The sequence below is a fragment of the Dromiciops gliroides genome, chromosome 2 (genome assembly GCF_019393635.1).
Source record: "Dromiciops gliroides isolate mDroGli1 chromosome 2, mDroGli1.pri, whole genome shotgun sequence".
In the NCBI taxonomy this organism is placed as follows: Eukaryota; Metazoa; Chordata; class Mammalia; order Microbiotheria; family Microbiotheriidae; genus Dromiciops; species Dromiciops gliroides.
In genome coordinates this window covers 220,810,528-220,827,650 of record NC_057862.1, presented here as the reverse complement: position 1 = coordinate 220,827,650, position 17,123 = coordinate 220,810,528, and positions in this window count along the sequence as shown.

Genomic DNA, 17,123 nt, shown 5'->3' with positions numbered 1-17,123 from the left:
AGAGCAAGAAGGTAAGTTTTGTTGAATTAAATCATGAGTAGAGGAGAGTAAAGTGTAAGAAGATTGTAAAGGCACTAAGAGTTCATGTTGTGAAGGATTTTAAAAGCTAAATAAAGGATTTTATATTTGACCCTGGAGATAACACAGTACCTTTGGGATTTATTGAATGACTTATTTTTATTTTATTTTGTTTTTGTGGTGGGGGAGTGATATAGTCAGACCTGCACTTTAGAAAGGACACCATACTCACACACACACACACACACACACACACACACACACACACACAGTCACATCAAACATATTTCTGCATTAGTCATGCTCGGAAAGAAGAATCAGAACAAAAGGGAGAAACCTGGGGGCAGCTAGGTGACGCAGTGGATAGAGCACTGGCCCTGTATTCAGGAGGACCTGAGTTCAAATCTGGCCTCAGACACTTGACACTTACTAGCAGTGTGACCCTGTGCAAGTCACTTAACCCCAATTGCCTCACCAAAAACAACAACAACAACAACAACAAAAAGGGAGAAACCTAAAAGAACAAAAACAAAAAGAACCCCCCCAAAAAACAAAAAAACAAAGGTAGAAACAGTATAGTTCAATCTGCATTCAGAATCCACAGTTCTTTTTTTCTGGATGTGCAAAATATTTTCCATCATGAGTTCTTTGGAACTGCCTTGGATCATTGCACTGCTGAAGAAAGCTAAATCTATCACAGTTAGTCATCACACAATGTTGCTGTTACTGTGTACAATGTTTATTTGGTTCTGCTCACTTCACTCAGCATCAGTCTACTTAAGTCTTTCCAGGTTTTTCTGAAATCTGCCTGCTCATAATATCTTATAGCACAATAGTATTCCATTATATTCATATACCATAACTTGTTCAGTCATTTTCCAATTCATGGGCATTCCCTTGATTTCCATTTATTTGCCGCCACAATGAGAGCCGCTATAAATATTTTTGTACTTGTGGGTCCTTTTCTCTTTTTTATGATCTCTTTGGGATACAGATCTAGTAGTGGTATTACTGGGTAAAAGGATACTGTAGCAGTTGAAGGGAGGATGGACTGGAATGGAGATGAAATAGAAGCAGTGAGACCAAACATCTTTTAACCCACATGAGACCTGGATCATGCCTGATATCACTGCTTCTTACTATCATTTTCAGACATTCTCTTTATCTCTTTCAACAACCTTTCCTATTTTTATGTCCACTCAATCAAAAATTATGACCAATTTAATTTACTGTGAGTGTAGGAAGGTAATCCCCAGGTTGGTTTTATACCCCACTCCCCTACCTTACTCCCCAGGAGTTCAGCACCTAGTTTTGTTTTGTTTTGTTTTGTTTTTATGGTCTAAGCTTCACTTGCTCATTGTTTGGGTTTTAATTGTTGAGAGTGACTGTAAATAACAATCACTTATGTTCTGCCCTAAAACACTTATTATTATTATTATTGTTATTATTATTTTGAGTAGGCAAACTAGACCATTTTTTGCCTCATTTCTTACCTAGCCTTAAATCATTGAATGGGGTGTTGCCTCACACTTAACTTTAAAAGGCCAAGATCTCCAATCATCCTGACCTATGTTTTGACACTTGACTCAGATAATGCTGGAGGAACAAGTGAGGCTGGTGACTTTGAACAGCCTTCCCTTACTTAAATCCAATTCACTTTGAAGTCATGAAATAACCTTCCTGATTTCATGGTCCTCTTCAAGAATGAAGGGCAAACAATATTATACTAAAAGATGTTAATATTGAAATAAAAGTACCCTCAAGCCTCATAATTTTATATAACTCAAAAACTTTTAAAATCCACATTATTTTAGCTCTGACTTAATTTTTCCCCTCTCCAATCTCGGTATGATAGTCATTTCAACTTTACACTGCCTTCTATCAAGGAATCATTTTACCTCTCTTCCAATAACTGTTCTTCTCTTTCCAAATCTCATTCTTAGATTATTCCCACCATGGACTTCCTCAGCTCTTATTCAGGAGCCACTTTAACAGAGCTGTATTAAATCTCACAATTGTGCTAATTCAGTACATTATATATCCACATTAACCTACTTCCAACTGGACACTCACTAGAACAAGGCAATCCTTTTATTTCTACCTAATTGATTCTCTATCTCATTCCCCACAGAAACTATTCCAAAATTTCTCTTCTGGCTTCCTCCTTCCCACAGATCGCCTTCCTCCCTTTCTTAGTTAAAGAAGGACTTTGCCTCTTTACTCAAAAAAACAAGGTCATTTAATGCAATTTTCCTTCTCTCTCTCTCTCTCTCTCTCTCTCTCTCTCTCTCTCTCTCTCTCTTTCTTTCTCTCATTTTCTTTCATATCTCAAATTCCCTTGGCACAATCTCCTATTTTCTCTCACTTTCCCCCATCTCTGATCAAAAGTTAACTTTTAGATTTATAAATTCCTCTACAAATGCATATGATTTCTTTTCCTCCATCTTCATCACTTGATTACACCCTCAATTGCTACTCATCCCATTTTTCTTAACTTTGTGCCTATCAAGTTTTTCTTCTACTGCCTGCAAGTGTGCCTATGTCTCTTTCTAGAAAAAAACAACAAAGCACCTCCTCTTTACCCTTCTAATCTCAAGCTGTCTTTCTATATATTTCTATGACTTTTTTTTTAGCCAAACTCCTTGAAAATAGCTGTCTACTCATAATATCTCTGGTTTTCCAAGTTAGACTGTAACCCTTTTGTTCTGATCTCATCACTCAACTGAAACTTCTATTTCCAAAGTTACTACTAATCATTTAATTGTCAAATCTGTTAGTCTTTACTCAGAGTTGTTACTGACCTCTCTCCATTCTTGATACTCTCTGCTCTTTTATTTTTGTGCCACTCTCTCCTGGTTTTCTTCCTCCCTATGTGACTGCACCTATATTTCTTTTATTAGTTCATCATCCTTATTATTTTTCCTAACAGTGGCCATTTTTCCATTCATCAAGCTTCAGTTATAAAATCTCTTCTCTTCCACCTCACTCTTCTCTCTCTCTCTCTCTCTCTCTCTCTCTCTCTCTCTCTCTCTCTCTCTCTCTCTCTCTCTCTCTCTCTCATTAGCTCCTATAGTTTAACTATACTCTTTATCGAGATTATTACCAGATCTATAGATATAATCTCGATGTCTACTCTGATCATCAATCCTACATTACTAATTTCATTCTGGACATTTCAAACTGTATATCTTGCAGACTTCTTAAACTAAACATATCTAATACAGAACTAATTGTCTTTCTTAACATTATTTTATTGATTCCTGTTTCTATCAAGGGAGGGCATCACCATTTTTTACATTCTCCCAGGTTTGTAACTTCACAAACTTCCCACACTCATTTATCTCCCTCATTTTCAATCAGTTCCCAAATAATGGCATTTCTAATTTTATGATATTGGTTGCATTTGACTTTTGTTTTTATTACTCACAAAGCTACCATCTTAGCTCAGACCCTCATCAGTTCTCAGCTAGGTTATTTTAAATGTTTCCTAATTGGTCTACATGTCTCAATCTTTTCCCCACTCCAATCTATCTTATATGCTGCTGCCAAAGTACTTTTTTTCTTAAATTCAGCTCCTACCATATAAGTCTCTTAGACAATTCCAGTGGTTTTCTATTGCTTTTAACAAAATAATAAATGAATAAATTAACTTCTCTAACTTTTAAAATACCACATAACCTAGTCCCAACCTATCTTCCATGCTTCATTTGGCATTTCTTTTCCTCCTAAAGTCTAGCCTCTTCTTTGTTTTTCACACAGAACTCTATTTCATTTCTCTGTGCATTGGTCCTTTCCATCTTCCATACCTGTAATGCACCCTGCCTTCCACTACTGGCTGCTCAAAAACTTTCTTTTTTTTCTATAAGATACAGTTTTAAGTACCACCATCTATAAAAATCCTTTCCCAGTTCTTCTCCCTCAACTGCTAGTTTCATATCTTTCAAAAAAAACCCTTTATTGAAATACTTAGTACATTTGTATTTCTTAATTTTATATTTATTGTTGACTAACTCACAGAAGGTTCCCTGTCCTCTGATTCCCCTATTAGACTGGGAACTTCTTGAGAGAAAGAACTATCTTTTCTTTTTCTTTTTGTATTCTCAGTGTCTAGCATATTGCTTGCCACATAGTAGGTTCTCAATAAAAGTTTATTGATTAATTTTATGCCTAGTAACTAGAACAATATATTGCACATAGTATGTCTTTAATACATACTTCTCGGTTAACTGATGATAAGATATTCCTCAAACTCCTCTGGCAATGCTATTAAAATATCATTTTCATTTGTATACTTCCATCAGGACATCCTTCACAGACTCCATCACTTATTGCTTGAAAAACATCAAATAACAGTGGGTCATGGGTTCAAAGAAAACATTCTGATGATGTAAAGTTAGAACATTTGTAAAAGTCAAGGCATTCTGCTACTCTGTATACTCTATGTTACTCGAAGTTCATTTTCATAAATAGTGATACTTCTAATATACTAAAGAAGTTTTATAGATTTTTATATCTGTGTACCTTCTTCATCACTCCCCACCCACAAATGAATATTTTTGCATCATAAAGAAGTATAAGTAAGAAAATAAAGTGACATTTTCATCAGGTATGGGAATAAATATTTCACTTTCACCTGTTGTCCACCACCTTTCTCCTTTAAGGAAGGATGTATATTAAAAACCACTTATTGCATTGATTTGATTGATGACATACTTAACCAAAGATTTCCTTTACATTTTTTATTATGCTATGCTTATTTCTCTCTTGCTTCTAACTTATTTCACTCAATATCACATCATACATTTCATTTCTCTCATAAATTTCCTTCAGTATAATTTGTTATCTCACCAAAAACAGGTCAACTGAGAGGTACATTGTCAATATGTGTAGGAAGTAGAGAAATTCTAAGGAGAGGAGTAAAAAGATTTCACCTCAGAAATATATGATAAGAAGAAAAAAAGGACTGGTCACATCCTAAGGGTAAAGGATGACAGGCAGATAGACTAAATGCCTCATGAGTATCTTCACAATATAAAGAGAAAACTAAGAACTTCATGATATTGGGTCCATACCCTATGACAAACTTATGGAAACATATGGCTCAGAATTGCATTTAATAGGCTGTTATTTAAAGGTGGTATCATGGGAGGAAAGATTCAATTTAATGAGACATAGGTTCATTTGAATAGCTGAGATTAATTTGATATGATATTATTCCATTACATTTATAGCCCACAATTTTTTGAGTCATCCGTTGATTGATAGGTAATTGTTTGGTTCCAAATTTCTACTATCAAAAAAGTGCTAACATGAATATTTGACATATAGATATTTTTATTCTTTATCTTTAAACATGTTGGGACTATATTCTCTATAGTAGAATTACTGTATCAAAGGGGTAAAGCGAGATCTGACAAACTTGTGGACCATTACTAAGTTTTAATTATCACCTAATTTAGATGATATTTTTAGCAGTATTTAATTTTATTATTTTAATTCTTATTCACTTATTCATTCCAGAAGAGAGAGAGAGAGAGAGAGAGAGAGAGAGAGAGAGAGAGAGAGAGAAGAAAAATTAAACAGGTAGCAAGCATACTATTAGTCTAAGGTTTAAAATACTGATATAATTGAATATTTGTATTCTATCAAAGATTCCAAGCATTTTAACAAACTCAGGTCTTTAGAGGCCTCAGGAGCAGAGTAGAATATTCACTGTTATGTCCTAGTGACTCCCAATTGTCAGCTTAAGTTTATAGAGTGAGATATTGTAATAATGTGCCCCATCATCCCAAATCTATGAGACCAACCTTGAAAATGATCTTCATATATGAAAGGTCACTTCCAGGTTAGACAAACAGAGGTATACTGTACTAATTTCAGAACCCTATAATTACAGATACTGTGCCCAGGGTAGTAACTTGCCAAAACTCTCAACTTTGACTATTTTTTTCAAGCTATGATTGATGGGCTTCCTTTAGGAAATGTGAAATCAGTGAACTTGCCTTTGTCTATAACCTTACAAGTGCCATTTATAAAACGATGTGTCACAGGTAATAAAATAGAGCAGATGGCTAAAGGAGGCTTAAGAGACAGAGTTATTCATCCTTTGTGCCATTTGGATTATTACTGGCAATGTCAATATGTTCCATTTGTAGATTTCCTTGACTCTGCCCCTCAAAGACTATTATGAAAATAGCCTTCAGCTTGTGACAAGAGCACATGTCCTTGGTTTCTCCCAGATGACAGTCATCATCCAAATGTGGAGAGAAGTGCTCTGGAGACCATTTGAGAAGCCCTCTTCAGAAAGATTTTCATTTATGTTAGTTTAGGTTACATTTCGTTTGGTGAGTTCCAAAGAGTACAGCTCATTCTTCTCACCGTTCCAGGATCAATACGGTATTATTTCTATTAGACTTTCAAACTGCAGGAAACTTTCCATTATATCAGGCTTCAATTTTTGGCCATTTATTTTTAATGTGTTTTTCATCACTTTTATTGTCACTTTTGTTTATCATCAAAAAGGAAATGAGGACAAAGTCTGCCCTCCTTGACTGGTACACACCCCCTCATCCTTCAAAGGGCCAGTTACTCACATATCAAGGAAGAAAATTGACCTCACTTTGTTTGACAACTGCCTTTTTCCTTTTCCAATGCAATCCTCTTCTTGTTCTTGAAGTGAATTATCCATATTATCTCCCAATTCTACCACAATAGTCTAAAATGCCTTAAAGACATTACAATGACTATTTCTACTACAAGATCACTCTGTACAAGCAGAGGAGGAACTGTTTTCTCTGAAACCTGTTTAAAATAACTTTTGTTGAAGAAGAAATTGTGAAAAGTTTATGAGTGCAATGAGTTTGCCTTGGAATCAATAAATGTTACCTTTGTCAAAATGCCTTAGTGGGAAAGTTATTCAGAGCAGTCCCTGGGAGGCCAGAGAAGGTGAGTGGAAATCCCTGCTTGTTTATTTTCTTTAAAACATTCTAAGCCTTTGCCCCCTTTTGATTCTCCACAGCATTTTGCCCTCATCACTTTGAGACTTAGCTTGGATTCAGTTGTTTATTTCCCAATAGCCCCTTTCCTCTGCTGAAAATTCTCATTTGTGCTGTGTCCCAGGAAAGTTTGTGAAAAGTTTCCCAAGTATTGTTTCTGTGCTCTTTCCATTAGTAACAACCTCATATGACATTTTTTGATACACAGAAGTCTTCAGTAAATATTAACCTCTCTCACTTACCAACCATCTCAGCTGAGGGAGATGTCCTTGATGGAGTGAAATCATATGATTCATCTCCATAACCTTCACTTGCCTATGGATGCAAATTGCCTACAGAAAAACAAAACAAAACACAACAAAACAATAACAACAAAACATCTGGTAGATATACAAATCCCAGGATGGTTGGCCAAAATTTATATATCCAGACCCTTAGTTGCTTCTTCTTTGTCATGAGCATGTTTATTATGAAAAAATCCCTCTACAAATGTAATTCAGTGAAAGCTCTCTAACTTATAGACATTAGTTTTCTGAGGTACTGAGATTTTAAGTGACTGGTTCATTGATACACAGCTAGTAGGTGTCAGATGACAGATTTTTTTGGGGGGGGTGAGGCAATTGGGGTTAAGTGACTTGCCCAGGGTCACACAGCTAGTAAGTGTTAAGTGTCTGAGGCCGGATTTGAACTCAGATCCTCCTGACTCCAGGGCTGGTGCTCTATCCACTGTGCCACCTAGCTGCCCCCAAATGACAGATTTTTACTAAAGTCTTTCTGAATTCTAGGGTCAGACTTTAATACATTTTACTTATTGATCAAATACATCACAATATAATGTGAATACAGAGAATAGAAATGATAAGCTTTATTCAGAGTTTAATGTGGTTTAAAGATTGATTCAATTCCCTCTCAGCACCTACTGTGTTTAAGACATGCAAGAATTTTGAAATATGCCACATTTTCCATGAAACATTTCTTGATTTCCAACAGCTGTAATTCTGCTATTCAAATATTTCATTCTTTTCTTTATTTCTTCCTTGTACTCATTATATTCTAGTTTGTAATTTAGTAATTTCATGTGTGTTAGTGCAGTTAAGTTGCAACTACTGAACTTAAAGTTCTTTAAGGTACAAGGAAAGTCCCTTATTTACACACTCAATGGATTCTTTTTCTTTTTCCTCTTCTATTTTTTTTTTTTGCCATAGTACAAATTTCTCTGTATGCTTGCTAAGTTTAGCTGTGGGCTCTCAATTCCACTGAACATTTAAAATTTCCCTGAGAATAATCTGATTTTCTATTACCTATCTCATTTTTCTTGCCTCTCTGTCATTCTTTGAACATTATTTAAAAAAAAATAAGCAGGAACATCCATACTTCTCTAGGCAAAAGAACCAATAATAACCTAAAATGCTATCAGTTTTTTTCTTACAATGAGATATCCTCATAGCAACCCTAGAAGTTAATATAAGAATTGCAAAACCATATTATGGATGGGAAAACTGAGATCAATTCAGGTTATTTATTTATTTTTTCTTTTTGCAAAAAACTTCACGCAACTAGTAAGTGTTGGGAGTATGATTTTGAACCCAGGTGTATGCTGAATTCAAACCAAACAGACTTTACATAATGCCACGTTGCCTCTCTAAACCAATAATAGAAAAAAGAAATGGATAGAGGAAGTATATCTTTTAATGATGTCTTGCTTTTGTGAGTTTGAGAGAAGGAAAAAAATAACAGATTTTATTAATATAATTATGCAGTGATAGGCCTTTAAGTTATATTATCAAATAAGTCCTGATAAATAAATTTAGAAAAGTAAAATGAAGACATAGACAGAAAAAATAGGTTTAAGTTGGTCATTGTTCAGCATTGAAATGAATATATCAATGGACTAGAAATATTTGACTAAATAATAATTTCCCTTTCATCTTTTCCTAAAATTTCCCTAACATGAAGAGCTCCTCAGTCAGCAAAGATCTCTCCTTCTCTAATTTTACTTTTAACTTTGTGCTTCTCAAGTATTATTTTTGAATCATCAGATTTATGACATATTTCATGTAAGTTTTATGTCTCCCAGGGACTAGGCATGATGGTCTTTCCACTGAAGAAACTTACTAAATATATAAATGTTGAAATAGATTTTAGTGTGAAACACAACACTTACAAAAACCTTATCTTGTGGCTTAGAATGACAAAAAAAGTGAGGCTTATGTCCTATTGATAAAAGAAACAACCCAATACTTCAGAGGGAAAGGAGGGATGTGCTGGAATTTTAGTCATACTGAATAGAGGAAAAGCAAGTTAGCAGTTCATCAGTACTGTACCTGACTCCCCATGGTGCTAGACTGTCCCCTTATGTTGTGAGCTTTGAGAAGAAATTCACATTGAGGTAGTAAAATAAACAATAGGCTTGAGAAAGTCTTTAGGGCAAAGGCACTGACCTCAATTCTCTTTCAATGTGGTACTCACACACACACAAAAATGTGCAGGTATACGGATACTCTCTGGATTTAAGTTACAACACTATGCACTAAATTCTCCAGAATGTGCCAAAAGCACAACAGTATTGACCTTGAAATTTGGTGGTAACTTGGGGTTAATTCACTTCCTGTTACAATATCTCATGATAGCAAATATATCATGTTACCACAGCTGCTAATCATTATTCCCCCACAACTTATAAGATCTCCACAGCAGGTATGAAATTAATTAAACAATTCTAAGGGAGTACATTGCTTTGAGGATTAGTTATGGGACAGTGAGCCTTTCACTTCTTAATAGCTGGTTCTAGTCCAGACAATGTGAGTCACTGTTGAATAAAAGCATTGCTCTCCAATGGCTATTCAGAGGCCAATAGAATATAACTGGGTGGTCTCAAAGACTATCCAGAGTCCAAGCATATCTTAACAGTACATGGCATCTTAAAGAGAGAGGCCATATATTTAACTACTCCCATTCTTCAGTCCATGAAGTGTGTGATCATTGTAATTATATAATCGATACATGTTACAAAACCTTTAGAGGTCATCCATATATCTATCTATCTATCTATCTATCTCTCTATCTATCATCTACACATACTCCATGTACATATATATACATATATATATATATATAATGTGTGTGTATAAACAAAAATACATGTGTGTTTATATATGATCATAATAACCTTGTTTTTAGAATTTTATAGGACTCCAAAATCAGAATGTAAAACATATAATCCTGAGCTTCTAGAACAACTATTTTAGGAAAATAATCCAATTTTATATATTTCCATTCTTACAATATCTTCATGCATTGAGCAGTACAAGTAGTATTCATATTTTATAGATAAATAATAGATACAGTTGTTGTTCTTGCTGCTACTGTTGTTGTTATTTTGTCTTTCCTTCTCAAAGAGTACCGTGACATTGTGGAGGTGATGGCACTACTTATAGTGAATTGGATTTAAGTGAATCAGGACTGTGCAAAGTTACGAGCTTTACTCTCTCCTCTGCAGCTATCTGGGTCCACTGGCCAGGTCACACATTTTAACCAAGAAAACTATCAAATATGTCAAACTCGTTAAATTCTTCCTTTAAAAAGCACAGATTTAGTGTGGGACACAACACGGTTTAAAAAAAGTTAGAATTTTTTTTTTGGCTTCATTGGAATTTCTTTTGAAGAATCTCTATCCAAAGTTACCAATGATCTCTTAATCATCAGATTTAACGGTCTATCCTTCTTGACCTGTTTGCAGCTTTTGATATAATCACACTCTTCTCCTGGATATTCTCTGCTCTCTAGGTTTTGTGAGAAATGATTATTAATAATAAATATATTTAAGGACTTAGAGATATTCCCTTTTTAGTACTCTCTTCCCTCCACTCAAAGACAAGACCTCCTTGAGAGATTCTATCAAATCTAGGTTAAACCAACCCAAGCCCAAGGTCACAAAAGAAGCCTGAGGTGGAGACAGATTCTTTTGTCTAGCTAAGTTAAAAGACTTTAATGATGAGATTTGGCCTTCATGAACCAGTTCTAGGTGGGAGCCCTTGTCAACTTAGGTGGGGGTCATCTTTGCTTGAGTCATATGTCCCCTGACTTCATTTTAATATAATCCATCTCCAAATTATGCTAATCAATTAGATTTGATTACTATGTAATGGACCTCCTACAGTTATAAGGGTGTATAAACTGAGATGCCATCACCATTAGGGGTCTGAGAGAGATGGCCATAGACCTTGTTTTATTAATAATCCACTGGCCATATGAATAAAATGATTAAATTACACAAGATACCATGTCTCTCACATTTCTAATCATCACAGTTTTTGTGACACTGTACTGTCCTGGTTCTACTCCTACCTGTCTTACCTTCTTAATCTTATTTTCAAAATCTTTATTCAGCCAGCATGTCTACTAACCATGGGATGCTCTAAAGGACTGGTGCTGAGCCATGCTATCTTCTCCCTCTGTACAGCCTTACTTGGGAATCACATCAACTCTCATGAATTCAATTGTTTTGTCTATAGCTATATACCCATATATGTATATCTGTTTGTATGTATATATGGTTTATGTATAACCATGCATATATACATACATATATATTTTTATATAGTATTTTAAAAGAAAAAAGCAATTTTAAGCTTTAATAATTTCAGAATTATAAATGCTTCAGACACAAACATAATGTGAAAGGTTAATTAATTAAAATATTAAATATTTATTGATTTCTTATTAAAATTCAACCAACCACCACCTTGCACTATAAATTGTTCTAGCCATTTTTAAAACATGGTAAATTTTTCATTATCTGCGTCTTAGTGACTAAAAGGATTGTATTTGTAATCCTAGCCTTAAGATCACCCAAAGAATGAATTTTGGAGCATGTGTTGATGGTTTAAGTGTTACTGACCCTATGATAAAAAAAAAATCTAATCAAGATAGATCAAGTAATCAAGGTGGTCTAACAAAAGAAACTCCTTTACCAATAAACAGTTCTGAAATAAAGTCATACAGAAACTGTCACACACAATACAAAATGCCAAGGTGGCACATCTTGTTAAAATTAATTATTTGAAAATTTAAAACAGCATCTAAAAGACATTCAAATATTTAAACTGCCAAAAGTTGTTTTGATAAGTTTTTGTTTCTTTGTTTTAGCATTTATACTTATTATAGTTGAAATCTACATTGAAACAGGGGACTACCTATGTGTATACATACATATACACATATGCATTTATACACATATACATGCATTTATGCATATACAGTTTGTGTATGTATGTTAACATATAAACACAAATTTAAACATATATACATGCAGCCATTGTCCAATTGACAGGCATCCCATTATTGTCTAGAATTTACAACCATAAAAGATTCAGCTACAAATATTTTTGTATTTATAAAAGCTTGTCTTTTGTTAAATCTTGGATGAACAGAGCAAAAATTATAGAATTTAAACAAGTCAATTACAGAAAAAAAATTGTATGAGACTTAAATGATTAAAAAAGTTAAAATAAAAAGTAAACACACCTCATAAACAGAAAGTTTCACAAGTAAGTTCTAGAAAACATTATTAAAAAGAATTAATTCCAGTATTACACAAACTTTTTAGGGAAAAAAGAAAAAAGCAAAGGGAATTATCATAGATTTCTTCTATCACACAAATATGATCTGAATGTTTAAAACAGAAAGAGTAACAACCAAGAAAGAAAATTACAGAATAATATCGCTAATGAACATTGATGTAAAAAGTTTACATCAATATTATCCAAAATGCTACAAGAACACATCACAAAAGATTATATGTTATGACCAGGCCAGATATGTACAAAGTGCTGGTATAATAGTAGGAAAACTATAAACATGATTGACCATTTTAAATATCAAGAACAAATCTGTATCAGTCCACTACCTGAAATGTTCTTCCTCTTCATTTCTGCTTCTGGCTTCCATAACTTTCGTCAAAGTTAAGTTCCAATTCCACCTTCTTCAGGAGTCCTCACCCATACCCCACATCTCACCTCTGACTAAGTGCAATTGCTCTAAGTTTGGCATCCATTTATACTGCATAACATATACACAGACAATTATGTTTGCATATTGTCTCCCTCATTAAAATATGAACATCTTGGTGTCAGGAGCCATGTTTTTTTCCTTGATTTGTATCCCAGTTGCTTAACCCAGTCCCTGAAACATCATTAGCACTTCATAAATGATTGTGGACTGACTGACTAATGTATAAAATATGACTCTAAATATTAATTTCTCCTGGAATTCTATTTTGATTCAAAAGTTTAGCTCAATTTCAGTTTGGATAAAATATAGTATAATGTGGAGCTTGTGTAATCTAATCCTACATTTTTGTCAACTTACTGGCACAACAGATAGTACTCAGTTGGCATCCTTGTGTTCATTTCAGAATGGAAAGTATGGTTTTTCATGCAGCAATTTCACAATGATTCTCTATATGATTCAATTTCCAAAGAGACTGGAAATTACTTCCAAATTAATTTTATGTACATGAAAATACCCAAATGAAATTTTATATCAATATACACACATATATTTATGTTTTGGCTATTTGATGTATTTATTATACAAATATTTATGTTTCTAGGGCACATTCACAATTTTAGTTATAGTACCCATCTTTTCTTCATGATATCCTGTGAGGTAAGATCTTATTACTAGTTAATGAGTGAATTGAGACAAGGGTTAAGTGAATAACTCAATGATCACAGAGTTATTTGATGGCAGAGTCAAGATTAGAACATGAGTTTTCTGATTTGTCCTGGTGTCCTTTTGATTATATTATATAACCTCTTTGGCAGTAGGGATGGAACTTTTGTCCCTGTAGCCCCAGAATCCTAAACAGTTCCTTGTACAGTCACTTCATAAAGGTTTGTTGAATGAAATTCCAATATATACTGAAAGAACATCAAAAGATCTGAGGTAACTTCTGACTAAAGGGGAGGTAAACATGGTTTTAAAAGTCTAATAAAAATAATGCTTTGTATTTCCTTCCAAATCCTACCTACACTGGATATAGGCATCTCCACATTTACACATTAATTCAGATTAACAATAAAAGAGTTAACAGTCTTATCAAATCAGAAAAGCACATTTTGAAAAGCTATTTTGAATTTGTATTCAACATTTCCTAAATTACAGGAAACATGATTCTGGAAATACTTTACATTAACCCATTGTTATTTCCTCATTATGTCAAATCACATTTAATATTTTGTTTAACTTTCCAGAAACTTGTTAAGTAGTTAGAGAGCAGGTAAAATTTCTTCAGGAGGGTAGGTGGGAACTTCTAAAAAGAAGCATGAAATGTACAAATTTAGAGACTTTTCCACTCCAAATTTTTACATAGACTATTTGTGCCAGACCTTGGTAGAGTCTTCTGAGAGCTTGTATTAGTCTGATCAGCCACAGTCAGACACAGTACCTTATCCTTAACATAGTGATGTCATTTTGATGCTCCTTAAGCCTGAAGGACAATGTTACACTAGATAGGAACTTAGTCTCAGGATGGAAAATGAATTTGCCTCTGGCTGTAGAAAGAGTTAGTAGTGAGCAGTGACTAGAACACACTCCAAGTCTCTTTTAACTAGACTTTGATGAAAAAAAGCTACTGACATAGACAAAACATGTTCAACAGTCCCTAGAAATATACATATGAGAGATATGTATTAGAGACATTCAGGAAAAGGGTAATTGAAAAATGGAAAAATTAGTGAATTAATAGCAAAGCACAACTTTACTGTGCTCTTCTGTTCTGTTGCATAATTGCACTCCTTGTTAAAAGGTAAGGGTTAGGAGTGTGGAGGGAAGATACCTTTTACTTTCCTTGACTAAGAAAGTAAAACCAATACCAACACAGAGATTTGTTCCCTTATTTGGTAATTTTCCCCTTCTTTCACTCCCACACTGCAATATCCTGTCTGGTAATGTCTGTGTACAAATCTAGGAGGGGGGTAGGAGAAAATTGTTCCTCTGAGTATAACATGTATGGTTTATAGCTCTCTTTATACCTCATGCTTAGAAAGCAGCATGGTGTTTAGTAATCAATGGCAGGAACCTAATATACCTAATCATTCTTTTTAGATGTATTTTTTCTGATAAAGAGTATTTTATTGTTTTTTCCAGTTACATGTAAAGACAGTTCTCAGCATTTGTTTATACAAGCTTTCCAATTTCAGATTTTACCCCTCCCTCCCTCCCCTCCCTTCCGTGTCCCCTAGACAGCAGGTAATCTGAAATAGGTTTATATATATATATATATGTGTGTGTGTGTGTGTGTGTGTGTGTGTGTGTGTGTGTATAACATTAAACATATTTCTGCATTAGTCATGTTATAGGAGAAGAATCAGAGCAATGAGGAAAAAACCTCAAAATAAAAAAAAACAACAGCACCAAAAACAAAAGAAATCTTATGGTTCAATCAGCATCTATAATCCACTGTTCTTTTTTTTCTGGATTTGGAGATCCCATTCCATCATAGGTCCCCTGGAACTCTCCTGTACCATTACAATGGTGAGAAGAATCTGTTCCATCACAGCTGATCAACACACAATGTTGATGATACTGTGTACAATGTTCTTCTGGTTTGGCTAGATGTGTTTTTTAAGTAAGACAGATGGTAAAGCAATGTGAGAATTAGGGCAATTGAAAGTTCTCACTAAAAAGCAAGGCCCGTTAGAAAAGATGAAACCAAGAATGTGAATGTCCACTCCATGGTCAGCTGGGAATAGTTCAAGATGTTGAAAGGTCAGCAGTATTTTCCATGCCTATTATTTATAATAGGCCCATTCAAAAAACCATACCATGACAGTGACTGATAAAAGGTAAAGTCCACCAAAATATCAGGCCATCAGTTCTCTAGACTTATAAAAAAGAAAGATGATTGTAATTAATATAGTTGATAAATACACACTTATTAAGCTCATCCTATATACTGGTCACTATGTTACATGTTGGGAATACAAAGAAAGTTAAAACACAGTACTTGCCCTCAAACTGTGTAAATTCTAATAGAAGAAATAATATGTAAGTAACTAGGTATACATAAAATGTATAGAGTTGATGGAGGAAATTTGAAAGGGAAAATCGTTAGCAGCTGGAGCAGTAGGAAAGGTATCCTACAAAAGGGTGAATTTGATCTGATTATTGAAGAAAAGCAAGGAAAAGTATAATACAAAGGTGATGGAGTAAAGCATCCCAAACTTAGGAGACAGCTAGTGCAAAGGCATGGAGAAGGGAGATGGCATATAGAGGTCAGAATTTCAGTCAAATCTCTTTTACCTTCAACAAGAAGCCATAAATTGAGTTTTGGAAATATATAGCCCATATCTGATTGTTTGCCACCTCAGGGAAGGGGGAGGGGAGGGAGGGAAAGAGGGATAAAATTGGAACCCAAAATTATAAATAAAAATGTTAAAAAAAAAAACAAGTTATCCAATCGAAAGCCTTCATTTCATAAATCAGGAAACAAACTTAGAAAAGTGAAATGATTTGTACATGGTCATAGCACTAATTCATGGCAAAGGCAAAACTAGAAATAAGATCCCCTGATTCTGATTCTGATATAGAATTTTTTTCATTCTATCATGCTGCTTTTTATATAGTATAGCCTAAATTGTGGGGGTAGAGTTGGGGAAAGAGAGCTAGATCTGCTATTCCATTGATGTATGAAAGTCTCCTTGACAAAATTTTCATACACCAATGGAATAGCAGATTCACTCCTTTCATTGCAACATGCAGGGTGTTATAGAGTTCGAAGGCAATACCTCTGAAACATTCAGCATAAACAGCAGAGTCGAGCAAGGATGCGTGCTTGCTCCCACGCTGTTGTGTCATGCTTTTGGTTCATCAACTGATGGCATCTATCTGCATTCCTGGTTGGATGGAGGCCTGTTCAATGTTTCACATCTGAGATCCAAAACCAGAGTGAGAGGTAGCACCCTTAGAAACCTGCTTTTCATTGATGATGATGTCTCACCTGCCTGTCACTCAGAGCGTGAATTGCAGACCTTGATGGATCGCTTCTCCCAAGCTTACACGGACTTTGGCCTAACCATAAATCTTAAAAAGACGAAAGTCATATGT